General features: G+C 47.2%; 1 long non-coding RNA gene across 5 annotated transcripts in view; it reads right to left on the reverse strand.

The window, feature by feature from the left end:
• Positions 1-21,455, reverse strand: part of LOC115510044 — a 243,598-nt gene that overhangs the window by 206,026 nt on the left and 16,117 nt on the right. For all 5 annotated transcript variants that reach the window (XR_004343980.1, XR_003967581.1, XR_003967588.1 and 2 more), the window contains exon 2: positions 6,948-7,208. This is a non-coding gene — a long non-coding RNA (uncharacterized LOC115510044). The remainder of the gene's footprint in view (positions 1-6,947; positions 7,209-21,455) is intronic.

The following is a 21,455-nucleotide window of genomic DNA, read 5'->3' on the forward strand; positions in this document are numbered from 1 at the left end:
TCACTGAAATGAAATGTAGGAGGAAGGGGATAGTTCGGTCTGGGGGAGAAGGGAGAGGAAGACCGAGTTCAGCCTGGGACATGCTGGTACAAAGTGTGGACGGGCACTGAGGTCTGAAACTCAGGAGACAGGTCTGCACTGGCAGTACTAGAGATACTAATCTGGGAGGCAACAGCAAATATATCACCTCATGTAACCTCCCCTCCCTCCCCCCCAACTACTTTAGGAGGCAGTGGTTTCAGCCTCATTTGACAGACCAGAAAACCAGTATGCCCAGTCATGTAGTTGGGGAGCTAAGATTTGCCCCACGGTCTGTCTGACTCCAAAGGCCATCCTGGCTCCTGCACGCCATGTTGTCTTCCAAAGCAGGAACCTCGTGACTCCCAGTTAGGCATTTTTTCTATTGCTCCAACCTGTTCTTCTCTGTACATAAGACGCTCAATAAAATCTATCAGAATGGTTGCACGAAGACGCACATCTTTCCAGAAATCACTAGACGTGACTTCCAGATTTCCTGAGAAATTTGGTTTCGGAAACAAGGTGAGAAGTATGGTACCAAGACAAGGGGATGGACAGTGGCCTTCCCAAGGCCACTCTGGAGCCCACAGAGAAGAATCTGTTACCACAGTCTCTGAGTGCACATTACTAAGCCACAGCTCTAGACAGAAAGTGGCCAAGGAGGATCCCAGAACTCTCACTTGAGGCCTCCAGGATTCAGAGACTACCCTCATTGTTTAAAAACAAAAACAGGGGTGCCTGGGTAGCTCCGTCAGTTAAGTGTCAGACTCTTGGTTTCAGCTCAGTTCATGATCTCACAGTTCGTGAGTTTCAGCTCTGCATCGGGCTCTGTGCTGACAGTATGGAGACTACTGGGGATTCTCTCTCTCTCTCTCTCTCTCTCTCTCTCTCTCTCTCTCTGCCCCTCCCCCACTTGTGCTCTCACTCTCTCAAAAATAAATAAAAATAAACTTAAAAATGTCTAATGGGTCAAATCCACTTCAGAAAATAAACTGCTACATTTATTTGATATCTAAGTAGATGTGTTTCAAAGATACCAAAGAGTGACATGACTTGATCTTCTGAGTTTCGCATCAGGGAAAGAAGGAAGCAGAAGGGTAAGTAGGGAGTCATGACGAGAACCCCCTTGACGGCACAGACAGGCTTGATGAGAACAAGGAAACAGGCTGCCGGCAGGCCTCTGCTCTCTGGTCGCAGCACACAGGTCTCCCAGGTGCTGGGCACAGTGTCAGGCTGGCTCTTCTAACAGCCCTCACCTCAAGGCAACGCAAGATTGATGGCAACGGAAGATCCTAATGCCTCTCCCATGCAAAGTGAGGCAGTTTCCACGTGATTAAAAACATCTTCCTCTCATCGTGAGATAGCAATCAGCATCGTGAGCTAAAATTTTGGCTGTCCCCTCTCACCTCAATCCACCTACGTTGTATATTCACAAAGTGCTCATGTAAGAATTCTCCTCCCGGGTCCATCCAATCTGGGTTTCAACCAACCATAAGCATCTCAGAGGCCACAAGACTTGCATCCTGAATGAACGCTCAGCAGACTCACCACGCCAGCCAGAGCTGCTAGAGAAATTGTCGCCAACCGCTTTGTGCTCTCAGGCGGCCAGGCCCTTCCAAGGACTGACCGAATGGCCTAGACGGCAAGGCACTGGTCTGTCTGGACAGGCTAGTCATCTGATGAAAGCCAAAGAATGTGGTGGCTGTAGCTGTCACCTGGCACCGTGGTCATCATCACGTTCCCACGTTCTTTGGATCTGGATGTGCAAAGACACTGGACAAGGCACAGCTGCTTTTGCTGTTCGTAGAGGCCATGGTCCATGGTCCAGCACCTGCCCCGTGGCGCAAGATCTTCTAGACACTGACATAGCTGGTAAGCGAAAGCCAAGTATGCATGGATGGTTTAAAAGTTCTCCTCGTAGATACAGACAACAAACTGAGAGTTGATGGGAGGTGTGGGGAGGGGTGGGGAAAACGGGTGATGGGCATTGAGGAGGGCACTTGTTGGGACGAGCACCGGCCGTTGTACAGAAGCGACGAACCACGGGAATCTACGCCCAAAACCAAGAGCACGCTGTACACACTGCATGTCAACCAACTTGACAATAAATTATGCATATACAAATTTTTTTAAATAAAAGAAAAAAAAGAAGAAATGGTCAACTGAGGACAAAACTCATTTAAAAAAAAAATAAAGTTCTCTCCTTCCTCCCCACCTTAATCTTTACCAGGTATTATCGCAGTCCCCTCCAGGGTCCTTCCTTACAACAGCCATCACCCACCCACTGGTCTAAAAGACAGAGGTGTGGCCCAGACATGCCTGCAGGTGCAAGGCCCGCAGTCCGGAGGGATTAAACCAGGATATGGGATACAGACAAAGAGCTCTGCGCTGGGGAAATCTGAGTGCTGGTTCCAGCTGGGCCCTGTATCCACCCCTTCGCAGACATGGTAAACTAGAACCTGCCGTCCTCAGCCATACAATCGGGACATTACTAGTCGCCCGACCTGTCCTGCTAACCTCTCATGAATGACGTGAGGCTAAAACAAAAGTAGGGATGTGAATATAAACAAAGCCAAAACATAACACACGGTATTTATTACTGAGTGCTGACAAGGCCTCTGTACCATGTATCACGCCAAAAGAGAATTAAGATTTTTAAGACACCTAGTTTTGACCCATCTGGGCATCAGAATCTTGATATTGCAAAGAAGTCTGTAACTGAAAACTTTATGCACTTGACAAGAAGACGCAGAAGGGGTGTCTGGCTTATGCTCTATAATGACAATGGTTTGGTATTTTATTAGATATTCTTAGACAATGGAACTCAATCCTAAATTTTCTCTCCCTAAGAAACTATTGAAAACCCTTACACAGTATAACCAAGATATAGTTCTCACCTGGACCGTTTCTTACTTCTCTACATCCTGAGAAGTCTCTGCTCTAAGATACCTGCTTCTTTGAATAATAACAGAAAGATCTTACTTTGTGCAATTGTCCAAAGTCAAGTCCCTAAGTACCAAGTCGGTATCTACTGATAATGAGCTCTGCTTCCCTCTGATGTGCTCAGCAGAAGGGGAGCCCAGTCTGACCAAGGAATAGCCACACGGCCCTCTGCATTCTGCCCCTACCATCATTACTTCCTTCCACAAACACTCACGCAGTGCCCACAATATGCCAAGTGTTGCTTGGCCATAAAATGGGGTGTAAAAAACCACATGAGGTCCCTCCTTTCTAGGAGTTTATCCTCCATACTTGGACTTGCTAAAGAGAAAGGGTTCGTCCTATGCGGGCTAGGGCTGTGGGCTCTGCCATAAACACCACCCAGAAAGTGAACGCCTGAATAACGATGAATAACAATGGTGACATCCCCCCAGAAGTGGCAGTAAGGGGAGTAGCTCAGGGTGTTCCTGCTTCATCACTTTAGTGGATTCCCCTTCCAGAGGCTTCTTATGCCTAACTCCATGGTAAGCCTCCTAATTATACCAGCAGCCCCCTTGCAGCACTTACTATGTGCCAGGCTATGTGCTAAGAACTTTGCATTTAATCTGCTTAACAACTCTTATCGTCTGCTTCGTACAAATGAGGAAGATTAAGTAACAAAGCCAAGCTCACCAGCGGCAAGGCAGGCGGTGGAACTAACACTCAACCCTAAACTGACTCCAAAGACTACCCGCAGATCGCAGAAGTTGAGTGCGGCACCTATCGTGTTTATAGCAATAAGATTTTTTTGCTTTTTTGGTCCCTCTCGGGCTGGGAATAGAATTGATTGCCTTCCGAGAAAATCCAGTCTGGTCTCTGTGATGTGGAAAAATAGTCAAGTGTCATATGAGCCGTTTGGGACCCAAGAGGGTAAAATTAACAAGCGTGACAGCAGCATTCTGTTTTAAATGTCAGCAATGTTCTAGGTGCTGAGAGAGACCCTAATTATTGTCAGGACAAGAAGGCTTTCCTCACTCCGTCAAGGCTCTCCGAGCAGTCTGCAGGCACTGGGGGATTCCTGCCGTTTCAGTGGAGCGAATGGACTGGTGAATGTAGTGACATCCCCTTTAAGCTGTCGCTCTGACTCAGACAGAAACCACTCCCCAATTCAGTCCCCTCTTGGTTCCCTGACATTCAAGCCAGGGCAAAGGGCTCTGTGCCTCATGCCATCTCCCAGGAGAGGCCCTGTTGTTTTGAACCCATTAAAAGATAAACTGAGGTTGGGGCGCCTGGGTGGCTCAGCCAGTTAAGCGTCTGACTTTGGCCCAGGACATGATCTCGTGGTTCATGAGTTCGAGCCCCGAGTCAGGTTCTGTGCTGACAGCTCAGCGCCTGGGGCCTGCTTCGGATTCTGTGTTTCCCTCTCTCTCTGCCTCTCCCCCACTTGCACTCTGTCTCTCTCTCTCTCCCTCTCTCTCTCAAAGATAAAATAAACATTAAAAAAATTTAAAGATAAACTGAGGCATATTAAAAAACTGTAAGTTTATTTGAGCAAAATTCTATTCCTATCAGACCGCGCCAAACTGGGAGTGTTTAGGAGCGTTCCACGGGCAGGCACTCGGCTGAGACTTTTCTAGAGAAAAGGTGGAAGCAAAGTAAGGAAATTATTGGCCGGCTATAGCTTAGAGCCTAGCTGGCTGTTTGTGAGTGGTTGTCCTTGATGCGTTGATGTTGTAACCTTGAGGCACTTGCAGGCTTAGGTTTGGGTTTGCTTACAAAGGTGTCCGTGGCATTAGAACCACCTCAGTGTGATGGCCTTCTTGCTGAATTAATTTAACAAACGAAAGACCACCCCAGTCAGCGGTGCCGTTTTCTTAGCAACTGTGCACAGAGCCTCCTGCTCTGAGCAGGGTTCTCCGGTTTCTTGCTTCCTACAACGCAAGCTGGGAGGGGGATCTCAGATTCCTTCATTGGTCCGGAAGAGGTTGGAGAGAAAAGCAGCCTCTTTGTAAAAGGCTCATTTGAAAAGGCACGAAGAGATGGGTTAGAATCTGGGACTGTGCCCAGGTGGAGGTCTCGCCTGGAATTCCTAATACATTCTTTCTGTTATTAAAATAATATAGGGAACTGGGGTGGCTCGGTGCTTCTCTGCATGGAGTCAATTTGGCTCATGCTGTGTGACCATTTTAAATCTGACCTCAAGTGGTGCCAGTTTCAAAATCTTTTCATTCTGGGTATGTTTCCATTCCACACAACAAGCCCGTGGCTGTTCCCTAAACCCTTTCTCCAAGCAGAGAGTAACTCGGTAGACAGAGCCTCCTGCCAGAAGTGATGCAATCGGTTGAGCTACCCACTGTCTTGTTCCCCCGGCCCCACCCTGCTGCCCTGCCCAGGGCCAGCTCTCCGGTCCACTTCTCAGGTCTACCTTCTCACCTCCCAGAGGCACAGACCTCCCTTTGTGGTCTAGGGAAGGTGTTTCCAGGTGACTGGACGCACATGGCATTTTCTCCTTCCAACACGAGGAGAGAAGCCCTGCCTCGCCTCCCCAACTAAGCGGTGAGTCATTAACTCACAGGATGACAAAGCTTGTGGCAAAGATGGAGGGGGGAGGGGCGGGGGTGAGGAAGGGAAGCAAGATGCACCTAGATTTGTCTCTCAATAGCGTGTTTGCAACTTCCCTTGACCTCCGTATTCTCTCAAAACAAAAACAAAAACAAAAAACCATGGGGTAAAATACCAAAAAAACCTGCCATGTTTTCCAAGAGGCAGCGGGTCCTCCAAGATGTAGGCCGGAGAAAACAAACACGTAACATCCCTTATCTCAATGGCCCTGATCAGTCCATCTTTGTTTCCAAAATGACCTATTCAGGCTTCGAGGCACCTGGAGAGAATCAGCCCTGGGAGCTCCTAGAGACAGCCAGACAATGCAATACAAATATGCCAACCCCGCAACCTGCAAGGAAGCATCAGGAAGCCGAAGAGCACAGCACCACTGCCTTCTGCTACGACTAACCGCTTGGCCATGCCTTTCCCCTGGTTCACCGAGGACAGCGTACTTTATCTGCGGCTCAGAGCAGATGAAAAAGCAATTGGAAAACACCCACAGAGGAGCAGCCAGTTGTCATGATCTCTGAGAGGAAGGAAATAACATGGTGTTTTATTTTTAAGTAGCCCACGAGATTTCAATGATTGCATTAAAATTTTAATCACAAACTCCTTAAGTTTAGGAAGGGGGAAAAAAACCCCACAAAGGACTCATTGTATAAGAGAGTTTCACCATTTGGAGTTCTTTTATAAATTTGTGTCAGATCACAATTTGCTGTCTGGGAAATGTAAATTAGTTATTAATGAGCCAAAATTCTAACATCAAAGCCTGCGCACCCGCATGCCAGAGAGAAACAAAGAGCTTTCACAGCAATATCGACTGCTCCGTGCGCTGGCCTGAATGCGGCGTTCATTTTGACGCGCTTTGCTGCCTCGTGGAGGAGCTTACTTTTCACAAATGTAATCGCACGGGTCACCTGGGTCGTTCGCGTCACCTCCACCTGAGCACCGCGTGGCTGTCAGGATTGCAGGCGACACGCGGCTCGCGTGTGACGAAGGGGGGCTTTGCACCAAGCGGAGCCGACGCCCCCTTTCTTCCTGGCTCCGTCAGCTGAAGATTTGCAAAGCTCATTTAACGTCTGCAATACGACCTTGCCCAGGGGGAATGGGGAGCTCAGGTCGGTGGGGGAAGTATCCAACATGCAGGTGTCCCCTCTTATCTGAGGGACGCGTGCCAAGCCCCTGAGGGGATGCCTGAAACTGCAGGTCGTGCCGAACCCTACCTGTCCTATGTCCTTTCCTGTGCGTACATACCCGTGAAAAAGGTTCAATTTGTAAATTAGGCGCAGGGGGAGAGATTAACAGTAACAGCCGATAATAAAATGGAACAATTACAACAATAGACTTCAATAAAAGTTATGTGAATGTGGTCTCTCTTTCAGAACATCTTATTGTAGTCTACTCACCCTTCTTGCAGTGATGTGAGATGATTACATGCCTACGCGATGAGACAATGAGACGAAGGCAGGTGGACGACGGAAGGCGCTGAGACGTGGCGTTAGGCGCTATGGATCGTCCGCCAATTTGTCAGGAGGAGGATGGATCACCTGCTTCCCGACTGGGCGTGGCTGCAGGTACCCGAAACCGCAGAAAGCGAACCCCCAGAGGACGGACCATTGTCGTTTGCCTCATATTCTCAATCCTCTTATTTTGATGGCGATCAGAGTCTAGATAAAACATGCACACACGGAATGAGAAAAGTGGGCAGTTAAACAACTGTTTTTATGCCTGTGGAAACGGCAGTCACGGGAATGAAAGAGAAGTCCTGCGGGCCTATGCGAATATTCATTGACTCATTCTTTCAGCTCCTGCTGATGCTCCCGGGCGCCAAGGTACCAGGGTGAGCAAAGAGCCCTGCCTGCTCCGAGCTCCCTGCCTGGGGCAGGGGCGGGGAATAAGTAATCGCTCAAATCCCTCTACAGACAACTGGGGGCTGGGGGGGAGCCCCCAAACAAGGTTCCTGGCCTGGTGAAGGGGCTGGGAAGGGCTTCCATGAGGAAGTGACATTTAGGCTGAGAACTGATGGAAGGGGGAGGGTCAGCCAGGCACAGAGAAGACGGGCAAGAGGTCAAGGTGGGCGGCATCCACCAAGACGCCAGAGTTGAGAGCAGAGACAGTATCGCCCTGCCTGCCTCCCTGGCCAAGATTCCTCCTCTCCCCAGAGGGGGGGGGGGCCCTGACCTCCACCTGCAGCCTCGGCCTGGGTCTGGCTCCCTGGCTTTGTGGAGCCAGGATATGCGGAGAGCGGCCTAAGTTCCAGAGTTCGGGTGACTCAACATCAAATCACACTTGCTGCTATGCTCTTCACTTACTGCGAGTCGCATGTGTGATGCCTGCTCCTAGACCCCAGGTCTGGCGAGAAGGTCCCTCCGTGAGCCGTGGTCCTGCGGGCCGCCCTCCTGCTCATTGCTGATAGCTACCTGGCTGCATTTCCTCCTGTTGCCCCGCTCCAAGCCTCCCTGCTGTCGGGTTTTCACCTGTCCTCTTTTTGACCTCCGCCCTGCTTACGGCCACTCCTGACGGGCCCCCGGCCCCAAAGGGCTCCGATGGACTCCCATGACCGTCATTTCCCAGGACAGTGTTCCCACGTGGGCTAGCTCTCCTCCCACACCAACCACTCCAGTGGGCAGGTCATATTTCTAGGTACTGGTCACTCCCGGCGTGGCCTAAAACTCCCCTCCCAACGCGATGCGTCAGTTCTCTGAAGGAGAGATTTGAAAGGTGGGGAAGTGAAGGAGAGCCAGAGAGAAGAACAAAGGACAGGTGATCAGTGTAGAAAGAGAACCGGAGAAGTCTCAGAGGCTGGGAGAGAGGCCCGGGCTTCAGTGACGTAGCCATGCAGGCAGACTTGAGGACCTCTGACCCAACAGGATCTGGGTGCCTGCTTCATGCTTTGTCTCTCACTCCCCCATCCCCACCCCAGAAGTCCTCACCCAGAACTCCACACTCCAGCCCTGTGGAATGTTTTCACATCCTCCAACAGATTTGTTGGAAGACCTTCCAAACTCCTACTTTCCGTGTCTGGAATTCATAAGTGCTCCCCCTTACCTAGTTAATCCATCTGTTGGCCCTCAGGCTGAACAACACTCTAGCCCCTGAGTCCATCCTGTATGGCCCTCTGAGTTGGGTGCCCCTCCACGGGCCTCACATCTCCCTGAACTTCCTGTATTGGGGGTCCCGCCACACTGCATTTTCACTGTATGTTTGTCTCCTCTGTTAGACTCCAAACTCTGTGAGACCTGGGACTGCTTTTTTCATTTCATCTTTGTATCAACTGATCTCCTGCCTGGTTATTGAGTGATCAAACACACAGCAGAAACCCAACAAGTATTTGTGACACAGATAGGTTGGTGAAGAGCCACACAAGTATCTCCTCCTCCACCACTATCCAAGGAAGACAGCAACGTTCTCTAGATCATAGCCATGGAAGAGCGCCATATACTGTGGCCACACAGTAAAACATCTGGAGAACTAGAAACATTTGGAGAACATGGCATCCTCACTCAGAGCTTAAGGGAGTTTGAGCTCCTTTGCCATAGCAAGCAGAGCCCAGAGTCCCCTTGGCAGGTGGACAGATGACAGGCACTTCATGCCATTAGAATTGGCTTCACACACAGGTCCTCTTAGGCTGGTGTCCTTCCTTGGGCAATCTGGGCTCCAAGGTCCTAAAGAAAATAAAGTGCTTTCCTGTTATGTTCCCGGATAAGGAGGCACACAGACCTGCTGCACAGCCTCCTGGCACGCCGGTTTCCAGAAGCGCCATTATTCCTTGCACGCCCAGCCACAAGAAGCTCCTGGGAGCAGCTGCTTGGCCTCCAAGAGTTCAGACACTTTCTACAACTTTTCTACAGGATCTGCCCGTCATTGGCCATTTCCACCATCTCGTCTAGGAGCTCTCCGAAGTGCGACTCACAGAATAGGAGACCGTGAAGAAACAGGTCTGTGGTCCCATAAATTTGGGAAACGGTGCAAGGGCTATTCTGGTTGGAGACCTCCTAGGACGTGACACTCTAAGGCACGTCCTGCGGTAACAAATCCTGCCTAGGATTCCCGGTCTAAATGGCACAGTTGGTTCAATCGCTGACTCATCCCCTATAGCACATGCATACACAGCAATGAGAAATGAAGTATAAGTTGGGAAAATAAAGAAGGCCTAGCCCAGCGTAAAAACAAAATAAGCACCTCAGTGAATGAGAAACGGGGTGGAAACATGAAGCAACTAGCCGCAGGCCTGCTGGTTGAGCAGGAAGGGGATGCTGACAGTCCCCTCCTTTGGGACAGGGAGGAATAAAATCATTTTGTGAGAGATGGGGGAAAGATCTAGTAACATCCTGCGACAGGTGTTTGCAGAACATACTTTGGGACATGTTGCCTTTGCCCCTTTCTCCTCCACTCTTGCCTCACACCCCTGGACTCAAGGTGCTCAGATACCAAAAACTGGTCGGTCTCTGGCACACACATTATTTTGTGTCACCAAACATTAACATCAGCCTTCCCAAAACTCTTAAGAAAAACTCTATGACAAGATCCCACATGAGGGATTCCTCTCTCTCTCTCTCTCTTTCTCCCTCCCCCTCTGTCCTCCTTCTCTCTCCCCATCTCTCCCTCTCCCCTTCTCTCTCTCTTCCCCTCTTTTTCTCCCCCTCTCTTTTTTCTCAGTCTCCCTCTCTCTCCCCCTCTTCTCTCCCCTCTTTTCCTCCTCTTTCCCTCTCTCCCTGCTTCTCTCTCTCCCTCTCCCTCCCTTTCTCCACCACCATCAACTTTTCTTAGGAGCCCTCCTCCTCACCTTCAGCTCACCTACCCCGACTTCCTTTGTCCTCACTGACCTCCTGACCTCTGAACTGCTGTCCCCACAGCCACCCGATGGCCACACCAGACCGTGAGTTCTCATACCTTATCCTCTGCTAGTCTCTCCCCTTTTCAACACCGCTGAAGGCCCCTCCTGATGAACCTGGAAAATTCTCGGCTCCTGTATTTTCCCTCTCCCCATCCCTCAATCCTCTTTTTTATCTCCCTATCCTCACAATTGCCCCGGCACTACCCTCTGCCCACACATGTCACTCCTCACACATCCCAACACCCAGGAGTTTTCAGAACCGTATGATTCAAATACTGCTCTAGAAATGGTGGTCAGGTTTGCTCTGTGTCTGTTGTTAGTCGTGTAGGTCGTGGCGTATTATGGTGGCTGAAGCACAAACTGAGACGACTAGACAACGGCTTTCATTCTGATTTCACTTCTTGACTTGATTTTATATCCAACTAGTTCATGACTTCTGTTAAACCTATCAAAGTTGCCTTCTATAGCCACGAGCCCTATTGAATTACTGACTTCTTGCAGAGTAAACTGTTTTCAATGCATTAAAAGTCCCATATACAAACATACCTATACTAATATGTAGGCATATTGCTAAATTGAATGTTTTGTTTTGATATTCTGTAAATAATTTTCAAATGCATTATGTTTTTGCATTTTCAATGTGTTTTTAATTTAATTACTGTAGTTACCTGAAGTTTTTCATTTTCAGCGCTTCTTAATTTTCTCCTCTCATATTTGTAAATCCTGTTTGATCTTTTAAAGGAGTTTTGGTAAATGTTTATATATTTGTTCATGAATGTATAAACCCCTAATTCCTTGGTCTAAATTCATAGGGATATGAATATACATATATGAATTTACTAAGCCAAATATTTTTAACTGTGTAAATTAAAGTTGCTTACTCTAATGGCAATAAAAAGGCAGAACAATCTTTCAAGTGAAATTCGTTGACTTATCACAGCCACACGACAAATCCACCCTTTCTGAAATAGAATGCATCTTCTCCATATGTACTCTTATGCCCAGCCTGCCCAACCCACCTCCCCAAAATATCTTGAGACCTTTTCTTTCTCTTCCTCACTTCTCAGTTTCTGCCATTTTACCATTTTCCCAGTTACCTAAGCTCCAGCTTCAATGTTATCTTACACTTCTTTCCATTTGCCTGCTCACCACGAAAGCCCAAATTCCTCAAAATTAGTTATGAAGCCCTTGCCCTTCTCTACCACAGGGTCTCTCATCACATGGAAGTGTTCTTCAAATACCCCTCTGCCCCAGAAACAGAGGCCTGGGGCGGAAAATTATTCTTTTGGCAATAGAACTCCTCGAAGGCCGCACAGGTAGCATATAACCTGAGTCCTCTGAAGAAGTAGCTCATTCCCGGAGATGGTAAAAAAGATCCAGATACAAGGAGAGCTGACTCTACGCAAGGGAACCAGTACTAGATGTTTCACAAAAGGAAAGATCTAGACTCAACCATTATAAACAAAGCTCTAACCCACTCAATCAGAGCGTGACCTGACTGAATGCAGAGTGGAACTTTGTGGGGGTTGACCGAAAAAGCAATCAGTCAGGACCATGTCGTCCATCTTTACCCGTAGCCGTACAAAGAATTGATTGTGACGTCCCCGATGACAAAGGTTGCTCTTTCCTGGGCATAGTTCCCTGGAATAGGAGCAATTCAGATGACATGAAATACTCTGTGGGGACACTCAGTCCCCTTTGCCTGAAGCTGTTCTGACCCCCGAATTTGTGAGATTTAATAATGAAAAATATTATCTCTGAAATGAGACCTGGGTTCATTTCCAGTCTCTGGTATTTACCAGCAGGAACTACCAGGAAAATTCTTACATCTCATCTACTGCTGCTACAGCTATTATGAACAATTACGCTAGTCTAGTCCCGGCCCTGCCCTCGGGTCCTCCCACTGTGCCCTTGTGCTCCTCCAGCTGGACAGTCCACCACCTTCACTCTGCGCTCTAAACATGGCAAGTACTTTCCAGCCGCAGGGCCTTTGCTCATGCCATTCTCCTTTCCTGGCTCCCCCTTCCCCCACATACCTGGATGACTCTGTCTCCATCTTCCTTTAAATCTCTGCTCTCTTATTTGTTTATTATTCTTTGTTCTAGTCCTGTCCACTCTGGTCTAGATCTCATGAGGGCAGGTATTTTAGCTGCTGTCGCAGCTGCTATAGCAGTAGCTGCTAAATTATATTGAGTTTTGACCATGTCTTGGTCTTCCCCTCTGTGAAACTGGGCTAATAACATTGACTTCAGGGTGCTGTGAGGTACAATGAGCCCAGTTGTATATTGCCTGGCAAATAGCACATGCCTAGTTGATGGTAGTTACCATTATTTTTTTTTAATTATTTTTTTATTTTTAGGGAGAGAGAGAGAGCGAGAGGGGGAGGGGCTGAGGGAGAGAATCCTAAGTAGGCTCCGTGCTCAGTGCAGAGCCTGATGTGGGGCTCAATCCAACGACCTGAGCTGAAATCAAGAGTTGGGCACTCAACCGAGCCACCCAGGTGCCCCCCATTACTATCTTTTGATGTCCACATGATTTGCACAGGAGAATGGATCCTGTGCAGCTGCACAGTCTCCTCTCTTGAAGAGTAAATGAATGAAGCACTCTTCTGGCTTATCAATCGGCACCTTTGCAAATACCGATAAAACTATTTTCTAGTCGTGCATCACTAAAGACTAGACCCTGGCCTCTGGGACACACAGAGACAAAGTGCCTTTGTGTTTGCAATCACAAATTCTTTTTAAAAAAAAATTTTTTTAATGTTTATTTATTTTTGAGAGAGAGAGAGAGAGTGTGTGTGAGCGGGGAAGGGATAGAGAGAGAGGGAGACACAGAATCTGAAGCAGGCCCCAGACTTCAAGCTGTCAGCACAGAGTCCGACACGGGGCTTGAACCATGAACTGCAAGATCGTGACCTGAGCCAAAGTCAGACACTTAACCGACTGAGCCACTCAGGCACCCCATGATCACAAATTCTTGAGTCAGCATGCCTGGGTCATATCTCAGGCCTCCACTTAGGGACAGTACGGCCCCTCAGAGCCTCAGTTTCCTCCTCTGTACAATGGGATTCATGACAGTACCTACCTCAGAGGAACACGTGAGAATTCAATGAGATGACATAGCCTCACAACACTTCTGTGGGGAGGCACCATGAATATCAGTCACCATTGACAAAAGAGGAAGTGGACATCTCGAGAGGTAAGATAATTTGCTCTAAATCGGATAGCCAAAAACTGGCAAGGCCAAAATTTGAATCCAGATCTATCCAGCTCCAAAGGTTGATTTCTTATCCACATTCCACCATCCAATGGCTCTCCAACCTCTAGCAATAGGCACTTAACTGTGTTAATCCAAGTCCTATCCTATATGTCATTGGGCTGGAGGGCAGGGATGATGCATCTAATTAATCTTTGTTTTCCCTTTAGCACCCAGGTCCATATTTTACTCGCTGATATGTCCCTTGAGCCAATGCTGAATAACTAATCAAGTAAATAAATGAATGCATGAACAATATATCAAGAGAGGAGACCCTTGTTAAGAGATTAGGGTTCAAAAGTATCCCAATCAAGAAGAGTAGGAATTAAAAAGAGGAAAAGGAGAAAAAGAAGGAGGAGGAAGAAGAAAACAGCATTGGACCTGCACAGCCAAAGGGCATTAGGATCCTTTGAGAGAAGATGGTGGAAGAGAACCCATTGCTGGGGGTTAGGGAAGGAAAGCCTGGATGGAAAAGAAGCAGCAGGTATAGATACCTTACTTAAAAAGCTCATCCTAAAAAAAGAAGGTGTCCTGAAGAGCTGTCACTAGAAAGGAAGCAAAGTCAAGTGAAGAATTGTCTTTGTTTTTTTACAAAACAGAATAAACCTGATATGTTTGTAGGAAGAGATGATTAATCTCTCTCATGTAGGAGAGAGAGATTATAGATCCTGGAAAGGAAAGTGATCTTTGCAAGAATAATGTCCCAGAAGAGATCAAAGGGATTGGCTCTAGAGTTTTTCAGTCTGTGGGTTACAAGCCAGTGTTTGGGGAATGGAAAGGGATTGGTAGAATGGAATGAAAATTATCGGTACCCATCCCATTTTTAAGACGTGTGTGTGTGTGTGTGTGTGTGTGTGCGTGCGTGCACGTGCTTCTGTGTGTGTATATGCGTGTGTGCATACTGGGTCACCATTTAAAGAGTTTTTTGGGGGTTTTATTGTTTTGTTGGTTTTTTACTGTGAATCATGGTCAAAACACATTTTTTTTTTAATGTTTTATTTATTTTTGAGAGAGAGAGACAGAGTATGAGCAGGAGAGGAGCAGGGAGAGAGGGAGACAGAATCCACGAAGTAGGCTCCAGTCTCTGAGCTGTCAGCACAGAGCCTGATGCGGGGCTCGAACCCATGAACCACAAGATCATGACCTGAGCCTAAGTCGGACACTTAACCGACTGAGCCACCCAGGCACCCCATGGTCAAAACACATTTCAAACAGTGGTCATTAGTGGAGAGCTCGATTTAAGTTGTCGATGACAATCAGTGAGCAGTATTGTGGATGGTGGCCCTGCCCTTGCTACAGTTCAGGGAAACCAGCCCATCCCACCTTCTTTCTTTCCTCCCTCCCCTCCTCTCTCCCTTCTTTCATAAACATTTATTGGCCCATCTGTCTACTTGCCATTCACCTTTCTAGGCCCCAGGCATAAAGTTGACTCAGACACAGTCCTATCCTCGCAGCTTACAGCACAGTGTTTTCTACCTAGCATGAATGACCTCTGGGCATCCCAGGCTTCTCGGGGCACAGGCCTGGACTCTCCTAGTTGTCCAGCTCATGCGATGCCCATCTGGTTCCAGTCTCAACTCCCACCCACATTCCCAAGACTCACCCGCATGCCCAGGCTGCTGCCCAACTAGTGAAGGGTCTGCCCTCTGCCACACACACACAAGAGTACTGTGTCTTAAGGCACAAGGAGAAGATTAAGTCTCCCAGGCGGGCTTCACTCACAGCAGGACTGAGGGTGCTCTCCGCTGTGACCTGGCAAAAGGCCCTCGGAGATGGACACCGTGGTCGTGCACACCCAGTCGACACGCCCACCCGAGTGTTCAGGCTACTGCAATCGGCCGTCCACCTAGACGAGGTTCTTGTTTTTTTGGTTTTCTCCATTCCAAGTGTGGGAAGTAATTCAGGCCTTCAGACCCACAGTCTTAAAGGAAGCTTCTTGCATCGAGCTAATTAAAACAAGAGAAAGCTTTCTGCTGAAGATTTGTGAAGTGGGAGGTCCGCAAGGCTTTCGGTCAATGCTTTAGTATCACTGAATGAGAGTGCGGAGCAGCCTGGAAAGAACCTGAGGGAACAGCTATTTGCAAAGCCCTGTTCCACAGATGATCCAACCGAGGCTCGTGCCGCTAGAGAACCCACCCAAGTGCAGTAATCCAGGGCACCTGAGGCATCCCATGAGGGGCTCGGGGACCCGTGCTCCTGGCCCCCGTCCCGCTTCACCCAGAGAAGCCCTGCAAGTATGTTTCACGTGTCCGCTTCTGCATTAGAGTGGGCTTGAAATGAGGGTCTCCTTGCTTCAGGAGCAAAGAAGCAGACCAAAAAATATGCTGTGCCGTGATTTTTAGGACGTTAAATTAGATGACATTGAGAGGAAAAAAATACTATAAGCTCTAGTTACTCATATATGTGCCAGTTAGGGGAAAGTTTACCGATGTCTGTAAGTTACCTTGAAACGTATTTTAAAAATATGACAAGTTAATGAATGGATGCTAAGATGACAAGATAGGGAGATTCTCAACAAAGCAAGTACAGTAAAACGTGAATGGTGGGGTCTAGGTGGTAGGTTTATGGGTATTCTCGGTAAATTCTTTCATATGAAAGTTTTTATAATAAAATGTGTGGGGCAAATTGACACCAGATGCATATGTTCCAATAAATGTTTTCTTACCTCTTAAAAGCTGTTAAAAAAAAAAAAAAAAAGAGGAAATTATGCCTGTACCACCTTCCCACATGGCCAATCTTGTTACCGTGCGGAGAAGATGGAGAAAACTGATATGATCACTTTAGGAAAGTAAAATGCTACCTCAAATATTTTTCCTAGTCAATCATTTATTCATCAATTTTTGATGCCATAGCTATTTGAACTTCTGAAAAACTGCTGGGTCTAACTGCAGCCCCTCACATTTCTGGAGTGCAAATAAATGCTTTCACACACATTGCTTTGTTGAGCCTGACAATTCTGTAAGATGGTCACACAGCTAGATCTGAGAGTAGAACTCACATCTGGCTGCTGGGTTGGGAGACAATGACAAGGGGAGAAAAGCATAGGTCCCCTAGGGCACCTGTAAAGGTATTCAGATAGAAAGAAAGGCAGCGGTAGCACTGAAATCTGCATGCTGTTGGGATCGTCAAGTGTGGTGGCTACACATTGCACAATTGCTTCGTAACTTTGAAAATGTTACTCGATCTCTTCTTCTTCTTCTTCTTTTTTTTTTTAACGTTTCTTTTTGGGAGAGATAGCGCAAGCAGGGGAGGGGCAGAGGCGGGGGTGGGGGGACAGAGAATCCGAAACAGGCTCCAGGCTCTGAGCTGTCAGCACAGAGCCGGACGTGGGGCTCCAACCCACGAACTGTGAGATCATGACCTGAGCCGAAGTTGGACGCTCAACCGACTGAGCCACACAAGCGCCCTGAAAGTATTACTCAATCTCTTAAGGATGGACATTTTGCAGTGACTGATTTACTAACGTTCTCATCACTCGTCACCATTTTCTTCATTTCAAAATACGTTCTGTGCACCTATTTAAGCCCGGAAACTGTGGTGTGTGGGAACTTGCAGTTCTGCAATGTGCTCACCATAAACCCCTGTGGCATGAACCACGGAGATGCCAAGGACCTCTGTTTCTTCCCTGACAAAATGGGAGAAACCAAATTTACAGGAAGACACAGATTTCCTTGAATTTTAAAAGCAACATGGGTTTTTGTGGCGATTTAATACCACAGTTACCTACGTGGAACTTCAGAGACTTCTAGGCTAGCATAATCGAAATTTTAAAACGTGTAATAGAAATCATACACCTATCCAAAATGCTAGTGGACAAATGAAAGCACTGCTATGCTTTTATCACATTATTCTCATGTTCAGCCAAGCTCGTGTGGGCTGTTATGAATGTCTCTAATTCATTAAAAAAACAAAAATCAAAGTAATCTCACATACATGCAATTTATTCTCCTGGCAAAATGCTTTAGACCCTGAAAGGAAGGTTGGAGAAAGGATGGATAACAAAAAAAGTCCTTTATGGGCTAAAAATCTTCTCAAAACTCTATTTTATGAGTATCATGCATACAAAGAATCAAAGAAACTACGTGATGTAAATTCATCCAACCAGCAAGGGGCGAGCCAGTAGCGAACCCAGCATTTATTTGGGGATAGAACAATGTCAAAGATGCAAACGCACGTTAAGGCCGTTCATAATTCATTCACTTAAGCTCCACTTTTTTGATTAACAATCGGCCGGGCTTTGGGGTGAGAACTGGACACGTTGCTCACTCTCAGATTGTTTTGGTGGTAAGGACAGCTCTTCCAGTTGTGGCTTGCTTACAGCTGCTCTGGCTTATAAAGTAATTGCTAGTCCTTCGAGAGTCAGACACTTCAAGAGGAGCACCCGTTATTTCTCAGCAAAAGCAGAGAAGAACGGTTCATATGTCAGCAGAGCAGGAGGGTCTTTTATGTGGAAAACAAGGAAGAAAATGCACCCTTCTGAGAAATCCTTCAGTGCCGTTGGCCATGCTCCACAACACAGAGTCTGGGAACGCGGGTGAACAGGTTCAGGATTGGGGAGGAACCCAGTTCAAATCCTCACTCTGCCACTAAACTTGGGCATGTGGCATAACCCCTTACTCTTCTTATCTGGACCATAGGGATAAATGAATGCATATAAAATATGCAGTTGTGCTTAGGACACAGCAAGGATTTGGCTAACGTTAACACCTATCACTAAAACATTGGCTAACTGGTAACTAGTTACAAGGAAACTGGTGTCTTTGGTTAGTCAGAAGTTACTCCTGCCATTCTCTTTTAGGGTAGGGTTTTAGATCCCTAGAAAACAAACCCATAATCTCAGAAGTGTTTGTTAAATAAGTTCCAGGGACTGTATCTTGAATTTGGTGGCGGTGGGGAGGAGTCACATCTTGACTAGCACCAGGACTGTGTAATGCTCACTCTCCTCCGGACACCTGAAGAGTCGACATAATTCCTTTACCCCACAAACCTTGGCCTAGTGTTGGTCATGTCCCAGTCTGTACTTTAGTCTGTGGGAGGATTTAAGCACAGTCTTTATTCTCCAGTCACATCGGCCCCGGGCTCAGTGAGGTTTTACATTTAAGTCACAGTTCCTTGGCTTGGAGTCCCCCATTCAGTTCAGATTCCAGGACCCTGAGCTTCCCACGCCTCCCCTGCAATGGGTTCCTGTTGGCTAAGACCTCCTGTGACCCCTTGACTTGTCACACTCTCCTTGTTATTGTCGAATGCAGGTGGTCAGCCTGTCTCCACTCACTCACTCACTCCAGTTCATGATCTGATTTCCCCCAGCACCACCATGTTTAGACAGCCCCGTGGTAGTTGCTGATCACAAATGTTGCACGCGGGCGGGGGGAGGGGGGGGTTGGGGTGGTGGCGGTAAGGCAGAGGGGCCACCAGGGCAACAGGGGTCAGGAAGATGCCTCCAGGACCCCGACCCTGGAATTCTGCTGGCCAAGGACAAATGTGGATTTGCCTAATAGTGAGGTGGCCACACTCCCGGAAGAAATTTGTCCATTCACCATGGGAGGTTGTTATGGAGTCTGTTATTTACTTCAGCACATTTAAAGGGAAGATGGTATGATGTTATGGATGTGCCGGCTAGTTCAAGCTTCACTCTAGGCTTGACCTAAAAAACAAGCCACACTCCAAGGGTCGTCTGCTGTTGCTACACCAGAACACGCCAAAGCGGCCACCACAAGAGGGGCCATGATCCACATCTTGGTCAATAACCGAGACTTTACTAACTAGCACAGTGAATATTGTAAATGGATTTTTAATTGGTAAAATAAAAGACTTTAAGTAGCATGATGACTATTTGAAATTGGTAAAAAGTTCAGAAATGTGGATTAAAATATTTAAAACATTTAAAGACACTTCCCACTCTTGCCGGAATGGAGTATAAAACTCTAATGAGGCCAGTAGCTTTGTCCTGAGGCTGATGCCCAAGGTCGTTCCCTAAACAGTCCTGTGTCAACAGCCATCAACTTAGAGGACTCTCCTTGTGTGATGTAGGCCGAGAGTCACAGGATCTGCCTCGGAATCTGGGAAAATTGCCTCTGGAGAACACAAGTCTCACCCACGGGCGGGACAGGAGCTGGAACGCAAATGTACAGAACAGCTCGCACCACTTCCCGGATCGTTTGCTAATAAATGCTTAGTGAATAAACAGCTACCTTTATTGTGGCCATAGGGCCAGGATGAGACACCGATGAAGGCATTCCCTCAGGTGTCACATTTAAAAGGGAGCCAAGGGGCGCCTGGGTGGCGCAGTCGGTTAAGCGTCCGACTTCAGCCAGGTCACGATCTCGCGGTCCGGGAGTTCGAGCCCCGCGTCAGGCTCTGGGCTGATGGCTCAGAGCCTGGAGCCTGTTTCTGATTCTGTGTCTCCCTCTCTCTCTGCCCCTCCCCCGTTCATGCTCTGTCTCTCTCTGTCCCAAAAATAAATAAACGTTGAAAAAAAAAAATTTTAAAAGGGAGCCAAAACAAAGATTTGAATGCAGTAATTTTCTTAAATCTACGATAGACAAAATGTCAAATTTTCTGTAAAGGCAGGCTGTTGGTGTTTGTTTCACAACGTGGCATTATTGTGCAATGGGAACAGTTGTTTCCAATCAGCCCCCGGTTCTGGGCCTGCACCTAGGCCTCCCCCACTGCGCGGCTTATAGGGGTTCCCAGCGGCATGCACACAGATTGCACAACCCCGGCGGGCCTGATACACAGTCCTTTTTTAAAATCGTAGCGCTTTCATGAACTTTTGATGTTAACATCTCTAATATAATATAATGATATAAAATGTAATGTGTTTCTATGATATATACTTTATAATTAGTTAAGCAACATATAACATAATTAATATGCTGTATATTTATCTGATGTATAGATATATGTGAGTATGTAACATATTAATAACATAAATATGAACTTTTGAGAAAAAAGTTCCAGAAGTACCCATTTTTCCTTCTGCTTAGGCTCCAGCATGGCTGGGCACGGGGCTGTGTGGCAGAATTTTCCATGAGACTTGCTCTTCTCATATGCTAGTAGAGATGTTGCCTACGAGTTGGGCACGTCTGAGGAATCTGCACAGGGACACGTCTTCCTGGTGACCTATATGCTGTGTTTGCCTGCCTCCCCAGGGCACCCCGCCGTCCTACTATCAAGGTCACAGGGAGGACAAATTAATAGGTGTCCGGGTAACACAAAATTACAGCAAAAACAGAAGAACGCGTGTATGCGTGTGTTTAATCTAGCATCTATCTGTTTAAATATCATCTTGGAGGAATAGTTGGAATTTTTAAAATTATAGAAAAGTAGAAACATTAAAAAATCACGCATCATCCTACTCCACACACATATAAAGTACAAAGCTCCCTAAGAGATGCTGAGGAGGGTCAGTCGAGAGAGTACCTCCAGTACAATGGAATCTTGTAACGTTTGGGGGAATTCTCAGTGGCATTTAAGATGCATCCTGATGGACAGATTGCCAGGACATATTGCTGGGGGAGAAAAGCAAGTTGCAGAATGATAAGCACAGTTGGATACTATTTATGTCATAGACACACCCACACACAAAACAACAAGCACCACCATATACTCTCTGTATGCGCATATACATGAATGTCAATGCAGAGGACAAGGGTGGGAAGAAGGCCCTTTGACGGAGAATGGTGGCAGTCTCTGGGGAGAGGTAGCAGGGTCCGGGAGTAGTCAAAGAGGACTTCCATACATTGCTTTAATATTTGACAAGGAACCTGTATTCAAATGAATTACAAGAACAGCCTCCCAGGGAGATGGGGCAGCATTAATA

This window comes from Lynx canadensis, chromosome A1 (assembly GCF_007474595.2).
Source record: "Lynx canadensis isolate LIC74 chromosome A1, mLynCan4.pri.v2, whole genome shotgun sequence".
NCBI classification, from domain to species: domain Eukaryota; kingdom Metazoa; phylum Chordata; class Mammalia; order Carnivora; family Felidae; genus Lynx; species Lynx canadensis.